The sequence below is a fragment of the Heliconius melpomene genome, chromosome 4 (assembly GCF_056956725.1).
Source record: "Heliconius melpomene rosina isolate 202511_hmr_F chromosome 4, ASM5695672v1, whole genome shotgun sequence".
Taxonomy (NCBI): domain Eukaryota; kingdom Metazoa; phylum Arthropoda; class Insecta; order Lepidoptera; family Nymphalidae; genus Heliconius; species Heliconius melpomene.
Window position 1 is genome coordinate 1523285 of NC_140392.1, and position 11608 is coordinate 1534892.

Below are 11608 nucleotides of genomic sequence, written 5' to 3' on the forward strand. Positions count from 1 at the left end.
GCTTTAAGAACAGATGTGATATGACACTAGCATGGATATATCTGTCGTTGACATAAATGTGCCCCAATTTATTAATTAATTGTAATGAATCATACAGTTACTTCGAATTACGAAACATGTATGAGATTCGAAGAGCTTTTTGACATTTAGATTAAAATGTAGAGCACATTTTATGTTAAACGTTTAGAAATATCTAAGGCTAAAAGGTAATTTTGGGTTTTATTAATTAATTATTAATTTAATAGTTAATTATATTATTTTCTTTTTGGGAAAAGCATCAGAATCAAAAGGTGGGCCTTTACTAATAAAATCGTGGCGTTGAGTTTCGCAATTATATAGGTGCATCACGTTTTGTTTTGACAAAGTCTTTCACATGCATACCTTGCGAAAAAAGTATAATAAAATATTACATAATTTATGTGTTGTGGGGCAGGAGGATATGCGTGTGACTGCAAGCGCTACACGTTGTGAGTTTGATTCCCACACGAGGTAGGTATTGAAATATTTAATATTCTTATTTCTTTGCTCTTCTAATCAGGCAAATCGTGGCGTTGAGTTCAGTCACTCAACACCTACTGCCTCCAGAATTCAGCGGGACGTGGGGAATGAAACTGTCTTAATAGAAACGGAGGTTCTTGTAGGATACAGCGTGCAGCTGAAAAAAAATCTAGGTACCTATTGTATTATTAGAAGTATTTTAAATTTATTTATAAAAAAAGCTCTAACCTACGTATTGACCGTAAGGAATTTAAAAAATAGTAGAACATCAAAGAAACACAAATAAGATATTATTTTAATTTTAACTGAATATTTTTTTATTATAAAAAGAATCAAGTAAAGAAATGAAAACATAATAAAAATTATACAGTATAGCACCCTCTATTCATTTTTTAGTTCACTGCTATACGAACCTGTGTCAAGAGCTTGCATCGAGAGCTTTCGCTTTACTACAGTAGATGGCGTAATAAAATATTTAAAAGGTAATAAAATAGATAAGTATATATATATAAAAACAGTGTCATATTTATTTGAAAAAGTCCACGCAGCATTGAATTTCATTATAAGTTTAAATTTAGTTTATTGAAACTTATCCTAAGATAAATTACGTATGTTCCCCACTAAATAGTTTGGATGTCAGCAGAATTATATAAGTTGAGGGTTCAAAATGGAAAAAATTTATCTTGCCAGTCTGTATTATTAATTATAGGCCTACAGCCTAGTAATCCTGTAAAAATACAATTTAAAAAGCATTATAAATGAAGCGCCTAGAACCGTTCAGTATTTTACTTTCTATCTTCTTTGTTACTAATAATTATTTTACCTTTACTAAACTAGATCGAGAAATATAAATTTAAGTAAATATTTCGTTTCTTCGAGTGGGGATCGAACCCACAACCATTGCGTTACAGTCACACCCTTCTGCCCCTGCGCCACGCCAGTTTTCATATTTATTTACTTGTATTTCAAAATTATTTATCAAGATTTAAAATAAATATCCCAACTGTTGCGAAGATATTAAAATACATAAAATATATATATTTAAATAGAAATATTTTAATAAATAAAAATAAATATTAAAATTATGCCTTAATACCTAAGTTCAATCTTCATTGTTAACGTAAACGTTCATTCATACGCTTCGCTTGACCGCGTCGCATCGTGTCCATTGAAAAGACATTACGGGCCAAGTTTAACTTTTTACATGAAAAAAACAATATATTTTTATTTCATTAACAACATACTAAAATTATTACAAAGAAAGGAAAATATTTAAATAAAATAATAACTTCAATATGTTTCAATACAAATTATTAATTAATATTTCTATTTTACTGTTGTTGAACGTTTATCTTAGTAAAGCATATTATAGTTTACATAATGGTAGAGAAAACTCGAAGTTCTTTATCGATGAATGGACAGTAGAAGTAGAAGGAGGTGAAGAAGTAGCTGAGCTCGTCGCGCTGGAGCTAGGCTACGAGTATGGAGGGCCGGTAAGTTATTTACACAAAATTTGTTATAGAAATTGAAAGCTTCAAGCATATATTTGTAAATTAAAATTCAATTAATATAATATAACTTATGTTTTAAAATTAAGTACGAAATTTATACATACATATATCTTAAGGAATTGAATTTGGTATCATCAGATAAGTGTCAAATCGTGGTATTTATTCTTTTTTATAACGAATAATATTTGAAAAGTTTTCTAAATAAGTGTAAGTAACATACATAGATTTTTTTAAAATTAAACATACAAGTTTGATGTACATGTGGATAATTAATTATTATGCGTTAATCACTACAAATATATTGGACTAGTGGACCCGGACGCGGCTACGCCTGCTTCAACTATAAGAATATTTATTAAATATATTCATTAAATTATTTTCAATTTTCAATAGAATTAGTAAGAAAATATAAGTTTAATAATCAAAAAGAATAATAAGTAGATACACATTATTAGAAAAAAATATCTGAGTTATTGAAATTAACCAACAAAAGGATTAAAAGTAACTAAAGGATAGATATTCTTAATATTAGAAAAAAGTACCTAAAGTTTTCCGTGCGTGCGTACATAGATATCGACTCAACGAATTAACTAAACATTTCTCTCTATTAAGCAGGATAATTTTAGCGGGCAATATCAAATAAAATAAGAAGAGAACCAAAGTGTAGCTTAAATTAATTATAAACAGCAAATAATTACATAAACATTTACAATAGTTCGAAAATGTATGAAAATTTATAAAACCGTCAACGTCATCTGCCCGTTCGCGTCGGATATACTGAGCCGCCCGTAGGCTAGGTCATTTCGAATCAGTGACATCTCCTTAATTATTTATTAGAATGTTATACAGTAAACTATAATTTCAATCTAGATAAAATGTTAATAGTGATTATTATATTTATTTTCATAAGGATGAATATCAAAATGTCGCGGTAACGGTTGCGTAGCGACGCGACGGTTGTTATTAACATGGCAGAATAAATTGCATGTCAAATTAGAAAGTACTTTAAAATATATTAGTATATATGTGTAATGTAATGTTATATAGCCTATAGCACTTCTGAAGAATGCAGCTTTCATACAAAACAAAAACAATGAAAATCGGACCAGTAGATCCAGAGGTCTTAGCGTTCAAACAAACAAACAAACAAACAAACAAACAAACTCTTCCGCTTTATTATATTAGTGTAGATAAGCCCGCTAAAACTTCACGTAGCACGTTGTGATCCCATACCGCTACCCCTTAATCTCTTTTGTTTAACTTTCACCTATAGTTTTTATGTAAAATTTTATAATTCTTGTGTTAATTGACTTCCGTTACTTAATACGCAATGCTTCTAGAATTCGGCGGCAAGTGGGGAACGCTAGTATTTTAAAGAGAACAGAGTGTCTTTACACTAGGCAGACACTGCTATGCGCGGGATATAACGAGAAGCTAAAAAAATATGGGCAAAGATGTCAAAACTAAAATAATATATTTTTTTGGGATTTCTTAAAAAATATTCTTGAATTTGATTTGATGATTTGAATTTTATGCTATATCCGTAGCGGGGTAGTTAGAGAGAACGAAGCTCTTATATCCTTACCTATATTATAAATTCGAAAGTAACTCTGTCTGTCTGTCTGTCTGTCTGTCTGTCTTTTACGCAATCAGGGCCAAACCGCTAATTTAATTGTGATAAAATACTCATATAGAGATACTTGAGGGTCCCGGGATGAACATAGGATACTTTTTTTTTCTCATATTTGTAATATTTTCGATATATACCAATATATAGAAATTATTAATTTGACAAGCAATTTATTCCGCCATGTTAATAACAATCGTCGCTACGCGTTGCTAAGCAACGGCTTGCAAAGTTTGCTGTTTTAAGAAAACGTCACCCAAAGTGAGTTTGCTTAATGCATACATGGCGCGCGCCGATATAGATTTGTATACATTAACAAAAATTAGATGATTTCTATAATTTGATATTCATCCTTATGAAAATAAATATAATAGTCACTTTTAGCATTTCATCTTGACGGAAATTATAGTTTACTGTATAACATTCTAATAAATAATTAAGATGTCACTAATTCCAAATGACTGAGCCTACGAGTGGTATTGTATGACCGACGCGAACGGGCAGATAGACTTTGTTGGTTTTGTAAATTTTTATATATTTTCGAATTACTATTATTTTTTATGTAATTTATATTATTTGCTGCTTATAATTAATTTATCTCAGTTCGGTTGTCTTTACCGATGTTATACACTTAAAATGTCATAATTTTAATAATTTGGGATTTTATTTAATATTGTACGCAAAAATTAATAATTATTTAATATAGAAAAATGATTAGTACGCGCGCACGGCAAACTTTAGGTACTTTTTCTAATATTAAGAATTTCCTTTAGTTACTTTTACTTCTTTTGTTTGTTCATTTCGGTTACTCAGATATTTTTTCTTATAATATATCTCCACTTATTATTATTATTTAACTTATTTTGATTATTTAGGCTTATATTTTCGCGGGCGTAGCCGCGTCCGGGCCCACTAGTCTATATATATAAAATCAAAAGGTCACTCACTCACCACGAAATCTCAGAAACTACAAGTGCTAGGAATTTCAAATTTTGCATAGGAGTTATTTATAGGACGTAGGTGCTCGCTAAGACGGGAATTTGCAATATTCGACTTCTAAGGGGTTGTTTTTGGGGTCGAAAGTTTGTATGAAACTTCGTTACTACAAATGCTAGGAGTCTCAAATTTTGCATAGACGTCAATGGGATGTAGTCATGGAAACAGAAATTAATAATAACATAGTTCACGCGGGTGAAACCGCGAGCGGGCCGCTAGTATTTAATAAAAGTCATATCACGTGGAAAACAAGAGGCTCTATAACATAGAAATATAGCAAAGCTATTTGAACAAAAAAAACAAAAATAGTTAAAGGTGAAGATAAGTAGAGCTTGAATTCAATTTTTATTAAGCATATGCAATGAGCAAGGTGGAGCAAGGTAGAGTAAAGTAGAGCAAGGCGCGGCGTTGGGTTCCACCACTCAAAGCTCAAAACACCTTAAAAATTCAGTGTAAAGTGGAGAATGAAAGTGTCCTAATGGGAACGGAGTGTCTTAAGACATGAACTAGGTTTCCAGATATCCTCTGTTTTTACCCGAAAAACCTCGTAAAAAACTCAGAATTGTATATATATTTCAGGGGATTTTCATTTTATAGCAACTGAAACTAAACAAGTCACTAAGTAATACAACCTATTCCTTGCGGCTTTACACATACATTTCCATTAAGCCTGATTATCTCAGTAATTAATATATTGTGGTATTGCTACTTAGGTACTCTAGCCTTGCATCTTCAGAAGGTCTTGTGTAGATATTATATTAATGTTTGTAATATTATATATAAATATTACTTTACTTATTTATTTACGTTGAACAAGCCGAGAAAAATGTAGTGCACATTCACTCCATTCTCTAAATTGCATCCAAGCAGAGGCATAGTGCTAAGCACTAGGATTCACCTGTATACTTTGTTTCTCATATTTAGATTGTGGCTGTCGTAGTGCAATCGTGCAACTCTGAGAAGTGACGGTGGTTTGATTCTGACTAAGGGGAATGAAATATTTAACATTTTCTTGTCTTTGCTCTGCACGCTTTACGCTGTATCCATAAAAACAAATCATATTATTATTATTCTATTGACATAAATTATTATTTTCAACGAACCCATACTAAATCCCTTAATATTTCAATCAAGGCACTTTAATTAGGAGCGCGGACCTCATGTAATTTGTTTCAATCAATTTTGTCTGTTTTACATTTCATTTAATTAAAACACTGAGTGGATTAGAGGAAAATGAGAACAATTAAATTAACTTTGATTAATAATTTAGTTTGATGCATCGTTCAATTTTTAATAGAAAGCTTTCTTTTATATAATTAAATGCTTTCGAAAGGACTTCGGCCATTTTTTATTATTTGTATTTGTTGGTGATGTATGTATTTAAGTAAAATATTACTTTAACAATTATAATTATTTCTTTATTGTAACTAAAAATAGATGCCATCATTCCCACACTAGGTTCCATAACCAAACAACTAGAAACGAATTATTTTAATTTTCCAACTCTGACAACTAGAAAAAGTTTCACGGCAAAACTATATGCCTCTTTTTTCGCCACTGAACATACAATGTCTCGAAAATTGGGCAGTGTGCAGATAACGGAGTGTATTAACACTAGGTCGCCTCTGCCTACCCTGCTATATGTATGTAGGGTATAGCGTGAAGGTATTAATAATAACAAAACCTACCTAAGAATAATAAGATTTCTTATAAATTTACTTTTAATACGCGAATCGTTTTAACTTACCTAAATATAGAAAAAAAGATAGTTCATTTTCTATATAAATCAATAGATTACAGCCAAAATATGGACTGGTGTAAAACACCTACGTATGCGTTTATTGATAATGAAATCAAAGTGATGACGCCGTTGGTATCTCGAGTGGCACTCGAGTGCGGTATTGCGTCCTTGTTATATCTAAATTCATATGGCTCTACCTTTTTTCCCTCGTAAACTAATTGATTCTACTCTAGATTGTAGAATTTATTATAACTTTATTAATGGCGTCAATGATTTAATATTATTTTTTAGTTTAACCTCTGTACCTCTCGTATATGAAAGGGCACACCTTTCTCCACATTTTGGCCATAAGGTATGAAAAAAATCAGCTTCACGCTACATAGCAGGATAAGCAGAGGGAACCTTATGTTCAGAAACTCCATTCCCCACTTTACGCCGAATTCTGGAGGCACTGCGTGTTGAGAGGTACTCAACACAGGGCCTTGGTGGTAGAGAAACAAAATGTAAATAAATATTTTATTTCCTCGTTTGAAAAAAATAAAAAATGAAGAAATATTTTTTAAAATATAAAAACGTTTTTTTATTTTACTAACATAAATTACTTAATTATAACTAGTAATTAGGTAAATAAATACATTTCAACGCTGTTAGCCGAAATAGCAAAACCTATTATGTAAATTCAAAATTAAATTATGTATTATGTAGATCATAAATATGATTACTTTTTACATTAAAGATAGAAAAAAAGGATTTTTCGCAGTAACTAGAGAAGAGAGAATGAAGTGATACGTCACTTCACTTTCCATTTTAGAGAATTCAATCATAATTTAAGAGCATCACGATTCCCGTTCCTCATAGCATGTTCCCTCTGCCTCGGAGTGTTTTAGCACTACTTAGTGCTAAGATACTCTGTTCCCCATTTTTCGTCGAATTCTGGAGACATTACGAGTTGAAGGACAAAACGCAACGCCGCTCTTTGCCTCTACGTCAGAGGGAAAAAATTAAAATATTAAATATGAAATTTCATCGTATTCACAACCTGTCACGTCAAAAGTCAAAGTCAAAATATCTGTATTCCATAAAAATGCTTAACATTTACTTGGACATGTCATAAAGTAGAAAAAAAAATACAAAACAATATAACCAAAAAAAATATTTGCAATTTTGACTTGAAAAAAGCCCGTTCAAATGGTTGAGCTCATGAGAAGATACAGGCAAAGAAACTCATGGCCACTCTTTTTAACTGCCAACATTTGTTACAAATTACAATTAACAATTTTAACTTAGAAATAGAGCAACTCATTTCCAAACATCTTTACCGCGAACATAATCTTTAACAGAGTAATATGCTTTTTGGCAGAGCATGTGCTTTACCACTTTTTTAAATTTGTTCCGTGATAAATTAACCACGTCGTTTGGAAGTTTGTTATAAAAGTGTATACTTTGACCTACGAATGAGTGAGACACTTTATGGAGCCTAGAGAAGGGCACAGCAAGCTTATTTTTATTTCTTAAATTATGTTGATGGGGGTCACTGTTTTTATTAAATTTATTAATATTTTTATGCAAATATACTAAGTTGTCGTAAATATATTGGGAGTGTAGTGTGAGGATGTTAAAGTCTTTGAATTTATTCCTTAGTGACTCCCGTGGACCCATTTTATAGACTGCTCGGACAGCCCGTTTTTGGAGCACAAAAATGGTATCTATGTCAGCGGCACTGCCCCAAAGTAAAAGGCCGTAAGACATAATGCTATGAAAATAGCTGAAGTATACTAAAGGCGCGGTGTCAACATCGGTCAGTTGACGAATCTTGCGGACAGCATACGCTGCCGAACTAAGTCTACCAGATAAAGTTTCTATATGCGGACCCCATTGTAACTTAGAATCTAATGTTATACCTAAGAAAACAGTTTCATTAACTACTTTAAGTTCCTCATTGTTCATCAAAACCCTGGTTTCTCCTTGTTGCACATTCATTGTAAAGAACCTGATACATTTAGTTTTACTACTATTTAAAAGCAAGTTATTGGCACTAAACCAGTGTAATATCCTAGAAAGAGCATTGTTTACATCGTCAATTTCCAATTGCCGTCTATTAACCTTAAAAACTAAAGATGTATCACCTGCAAACAACACTATTTCACACATATCTCTCATAAGGTGAGGTAAGTCATTAATGTACAAAAGGAACAAAAACGGACCCAGAATAGAGCCTTGTGGCACCCCCAATGCTACAGGTGACCCGTGTGATAGTTTCCCGTTGACATTTACTTTTTGAATCCTATCACTTAAATAAGAAGTGAGAAGATCCAAAGCAATGCCTCTTACAACGCTACCCGCTGACGCCCCTACAGTCACATGTTTATGTCTTTGCGCCACGCCTGGCCTCCGACATGTTATAATATTATTCTTTTAGTCTATATTTAGAACTAGTGGGCCCGGACGCGGCTACGCCTGCTTGAACTATAACAATATTTATTAAATATTATATAATATATTTATTTTTATTAGGATGAATATCACTATATAAATAAGTTCATTTTGGGTGACGTTTTCTTAAAACAACAAAGAAACTTTGCAAACCGGTGCTTAGCAACGACGGTTGTTATTAACATGGCAGAATAAATTGCATGTCAATTTAGAAAGTATTTTAATTTATTAGTATATATGTGTAATGTAATGTTATATAGCCTATAGCACTTCTGAAGAATGCAGCTTTCATACAAAACAAAAACTTAGTAAATCGGACCAGTAGATCCAGAGATCTTAGCATTCAAACAAACAAACAAACAAACAAACAAACTCTTCCGCTTTATTATATTAGTATAGATAATCTAAGCGTTATTTGCTTTAGGCCGTCTAATATCCTTCAGTTAGCAATTATGTTTCAGTCGACAAACGTGGTAATTGTGACAAATGCTCTGTTAGACGGACGATTTGTTTCAATTCGATCTGCCATTCAGGTGTGGCCTTCTTTCTACGTAGCGTCTGGTTCTAGGATATTATTTTTTATTTGTACTAAAATACTTCTAAATATTTATTTGTTTTGTTAGATTTATGTTTTATAATATTTTTTAGTTTATCGGCTCCACACTGCAGCGTAGGCAGAGGGAACCCAATGTTAAGACCCCACTTTCTGCTGATTTTTGGCATTGCGTGGCGACTCTCAACGTCGCGTTACAGTCACACCATTGTGCCGCTGCGCTAAGGTGACCGATATTTTTCAGTTTATTTTAGAAAAATGGAAACGGCTATTTTTTAAGTGAATTCGGTTTTGTTTTTCTTTTTGTACATATTGGAAAGATAAAGCTGTATATAATAAATATTAATTAATTATACCTACTTGATAGACGGTTTGTTTTGGGAATGTTTTTATTTTTTATTAGACTGTTCCTGAAAAAAATTTTAAGTGGTGGTACTACGTGGCTACTTAAATGTTTTTAAAGAACATACAAATGAAAGTACTTAAAAAAATTAAACTTAACCAAATAAAATAAACAATATTTAATTAATAAAAATATGAGATTTTTCAATAAATCACCTACTTAAGTTATTTTTGTAAGACAATTGTCAGTGTGAGGGTATTTTACAGAATATAAAATAATAATACCCACATAATTATTTATAAAAGAGGAAGGGAACGGCTATAAAAAGTGACGTTTTTGATGGATTGAGTCAGTACGTCGTTATTCTGCCTGTGTGTAAAATTGTGACAGTGTTCAAGTATTTAAAATCAGTGTCATTGTTGGAACTATGCGTTTTAAAACGTGTATAAGTGTAAAGCGTTATATAGAAACAGTGTTAAAAGTGTGTATATGTAAAAGAGGAACAATAAATTATGGTTATTAAGTATTTTCTTATAACTTACCCCCTGACATTTTTACATTTTATACAATTAAAGTATGAATACAACGAGAAGTGCGTTGTTTTTCATTGTTTGCCCTAAGCCGGGTTGAGAGGGTGAGGGGTGGCTAAACCGCAAACCACAACGGATCCGAATGATTTTTTCCCAGCAACAATTGTACCAGGACATCATGGTATAGATGGAGTTTTTATGTTTAATCATTTGTATTTTTCATTTGTATTGCATGTTATCCGGATTTAGAAGTGGAAATTTTCATAATACCAATTTTTGTAACTTTTTAAAATAAAAATAAGCATTCTCTCTCGCCAAACGATAATTCTTAGCAATATATACTGTAAAACTTTAAGAAGGTATATTTTCACTTGTTAAATTGTGTTTTGTATTAAGCGTGTATATAAGAGTGAAGAAATATATCTATTTTAATCTAAAGAATGTATTAAGGAAATAAATCCTAAGAATAGTATCGTATAATTTAGTTATAGTCACATATACTTTTAAACAGTTTGTCCGGTGTAAATTGAAGTGGACGCGCGCCCACGTGGTGTCTGAAAGAGAAATGCTCTTATTTTAACGTATAATTAGATTTACGTCACTGAAAGAGTTCAATGGACAATTAGTGGGCTGTAACTATTGTTTAAAGTAAAAAAAGTCTTTTAAAAAATATTATTTAAAAAATCTTCCCATAAGGAGGAAATAAATTATTATTTATTAAAAATTCCATTTCTTCGCTCTGGTAACCGTGCAAAGTAAGGCGTTGAACCTTAACATTATACGCAGGATATAGCGTGAGTTAATTTGAATTGAATTGAATTCTTGGAATATGGCGTTTCGAAGAGTTAATTTCTTTATGGCGTTTGATACTTCATAACATTGTGACATATCACTTTACTCTCCATACGTTATATTCTATCTCCACTATGTGTTCATAATCACATTTTATATTACTAGCTACTACTATTGCTAAAAGTAAATATGCAGATTTTTTTTTTACTCATTTTTTTAATATACACCCTTTTTAATATAAGCCATATTAAAATTAGAAAAACAAAATCACGTATATAATAACAGAATTAAAATAACAGAATGAATTATAATGTATTAATATTTTTATTTCTTCGCTCATGGCATAAATCCGGCGTTGAGAACCGCCTCCCTGCTGTACGCGGGATAACAGAGTAAAACTAATATTAACTTATGGAAAACATCTTATAAAGTTTATACCTTACCCAATAGTTCAAACATACTCAACTAGATGGCGCTCTAACTATTACAACATTGTGACGTCACCAGTGAAAACCGTTTTCCAATACCACTGAAATTTCAGGCGACGCTAACCGTAGTTTCAGCGTCGCTAGTACTAGGCTAGC